Source organism: Drosophila kikkawai, chromosome 2R, assembly GCF_030179895.1.
Source record: "Drosophila kikkawai strain 14028-0561.14 chromosome 2R, DkikHiC1v2, whole genome shotgun sequence".
Taxonomy (NCBI): Eukaryota; Metazoa; Arthropoda; class Insecta; order Diptera; family Drosophilidae; genus Drosophila; species Drosophila kikkawai.
This window is the reverse complement of record NC_091729.1, coordinates 18,057,132-18,060,176: the sequence shown is the minus strand read 5'-3', so window position 1 is coordinate 18,060,176 and position 3,045 is coordinate 18,057,132. Positions and strand designations below refer to the sequence as shown.

The window sequence follows — 3,045 nt, the reverse complement described above, 5'->3', positions numbered from 1 at the left end:
AATTCACTTAACGACTTCGATCCTTGATGTTGTCGTTGTCGTTCAGGTTGATGTTGCTGGCAATGTTGCTGCTGTTGCTGCTGCTGTTATCCTCCGTTTGCACATTAAGGTGTGGAATTGTAATTATATCGAGTTGTCTCTGAGCACAGTGGGTCATTTTGGGCCAAGAAGAACAAGATCTACTCTTAAATAAAAAAGGGAATTGTTAGAAATACATAAAAATTAAATATATGAGTTTTTTTGTACATGAGAATCTTTCATTCAAATAATTTTTAAAATAAATTGTTGGGCAATCCAACTTGGATAATGCTTAGGAAAGTCTAGTTCCCTTAAATATTATATTTTTTTAAAAGTCCCTAAGTATTTTCTATTTATTTTTTTCATTAAGACCCACTGTGCCTGTGGAGGACGTCAACACTTTTCCCAAAGCCCAACCGCTCTGCAGACCAACCACAATAACAGGCGAAACAACATCAACTTACAACTTTGTCAGAGGACCTCGACCATCATGATGATGCCTTCGGCTCCAGGCTCTCAGCTCCCAGCTCCCAGCTCCCAGCTCCCATCTCCCATCTGCCTTCACCTTCTGTTGCCAAGTATCTCCACTCAGCTGCAGTCCGCCGGCAATGTCGCTACCTTGGGCCACACAATTAACTTGCTCGCTGACTTTTAAAAAGGCATTGGCTGACATTTTTACGCGTGTACATGATTTTATTCGCCGCGCTGTCCGCACAGGTAATTATGGCACGTTAAAGTGTTAATGGGCCACGTTAAGACCGGGATGCCGGGCGGAAAGAGCAGCTGGTGTTCCCGATGAACTTTGAGCTAAGCCACGGCTTAAATCTGGGCCCCAATGAAGCCATTTAGGGGCACAAAATATGGCCAAGTCCTGCCGGTCAAGTGAGCCCATATCTTAGCCGTTTTAGTGGGCTGGCCAATTAGCCGGCGTTGTCAACGATCTGGTCTCGGAACTGGTTTCTCTTGGCTAGCAGCTAATCCAACTATAACTGTATGCATGCACTGGCATAAAGGTGTGGTTTTTTAGGTTCTGTAAAATATTAGTTATAGAAAAATATAGAGAAATAAAAGTATACTAAAGTGAATATATTATGAATTTAAATCAATAAATTGAGTTTAAATTTTAAAAAGTTCTCTTATATCTTCCGACTTATTGTTTATTCTGATCAACTAAATTGAAGGTGTTTGAATGGGTATATTATAGTTTCTTTCCGTGCAATTGCATTCTGCGGCGACACTGGCGCTCCAAGTCGCGCTGTCACCTGCTTCTGCATCAATTGACGTTATTGATTCCGCAGCCAGCAATTTTCCGCCACCCAATCGCCATAAGTTATTATGTCTACGCTTGGCTGGAAGACTAGAAGAGGACTGCAAGACTGGCAGGCGGACTGGCAGTCTGGCAAACTGGTTCTCCCATCATGTTGGACATGTATGGATTGCCTTTCGCCTATTGCCTATTGCCTGTTGCCGAGTCCCGGTGTCCTGGGCCCCGTCCGCCTCTCAAGGCGTTCGGCAAAATTGCATGACAAATAAGTTTTGTGTGTCGCCGACAGTTGACATTTTTTATGCCGCTGAGTTATATGACAACGCAGTGTGGCCAGGATGGGGACTTTGGCCTGTTTCTAGCGATGGCTGCATCCCAGTCTCAGCCAGAGCGCTTTCCAGCTGGCCCGGCAGAATATTGATTTTTATAAATGCTGGCCATATGCAAAGTTGGCAGTTTGTTAAAGCGAGCCCAAAATGTCCCGGGGCTTTCTCCTCTCGAATGACGGTGAATGGGGAAAAGCACTTCCTTTATGATCGTGAGATTCTGCCTCGTTGCTTCAAGTGAATCTTTAAAATTTAAGCTTTAAGTTTAAGAATACTGATAAGTTGAAATGTTGTATGCTGTTTGAAAGAGATGAAAGGCTTTAAGACACGTTAAAATTTAAAAATTAGTAAGGAATCAAAACTTGTGGTTGGTTGTTCTTTGGCATTTTATACAGGGAACTAATGGGAATTTTACGGTTTAATATGTCTGAAGTTTAAAAACACAAAATAAAAGCATTAAACTGTGACATTCCTTGGTGTTTAAAAGAAAAAAACTACGTTTCATTTTCAATAATATTAAGTTAACTAGAAAACGTAGATTATAAGCTTTCTAAGAACCATTTGACTTTGTTCTCAATTTCCTATATGATAGTCATTATAATTCCTGCTATCATAATGTTTTCATTTACTATTACTCTCTTCTGGGTTTCAAGCTTAATTACTTTACAGCCGTAAATCAATTAAAAGGTCTATGCGAATATTATGCCAGTACCGCGCCCGCTTGACTAACAGTCTAGGCATTTTAATTGAAATTAATTAGGTGGGGATATCATCCGCATGTGGCACAAGGAACGCACTCCAACGAGCTCCAACTACTTCACGCCAATTGTTGACAGTCAGTCAGCGAATGCCAAGTTGTTGGGACAAATGAATTGCAGCTGATGTGGCTTTTGTTACTGCACAGAGAGAAAAATAGTATACTTAATGGTAGTCCTACTTTAAAATTCTATTTAAATTTTAGAATTTTTAGAAGGAAAATCAAACTCACAAAATGCAATCGAGATGTACCATCTTTTTTTTTGCTGTGTCCCAGAGGCTGTGCAGCGTGCAGCAGCAGCATTCGTTGTGTGTCAATCAACGGGGGCCAACATGTGGGTCTTCTCCTCGTCTCCTCGAGAGCATTAAAGGCGCTCGGCTGGAACTGAGCGGTGGCGCGGTGCAGGCGGCACTGCATTTGCCATTTATGACAGTTGAAATGTCAAAAGAACAGCGAACAGAAGGCATTTGCAAGTGTTAAGCGCTCCTTTTCGAGGCGAGTCTTCTTGCGCAGCTGTTTTTGATCTGCCACGGACACGCCGCCCTCGGGAAAAGGGGTAATCCCCCTTACCATATGTACATCTCCCCTCGTAAATCAAGTTAACGGCCTCGTCAGGAGCACATGAGTGGATATTGTAGAAAAACTAATTAAAGGAAATGAATTAAAAACAGAGGAGAGGC

The 3,045-nt window shown here is 42.0% G+C and overlaps 1 long non-coding RNA gene across 1 annotated transcript; it reads right to left on the bottom strand.

The window, feature by feature from the left end:
• Window positions 1-685: 685 nt before the first annotated feature.
• On the bottom strand, window positions 686-2,777 carry LOC138927971 (uncharacterized). The gene is made up of 2 exons (XR_011444444.1): window positions 2,597-2,777; window positions 686-2,504 (listed from the first exon to the last, which is right to left on the bottom strand). It is a non-coding gene; the product is annotated as an uncharacterized lncRNA (long non-coding RNA).
• Between the last annotated feature and the right edge of the window lie 268 nt (window positions 2,778-3,045).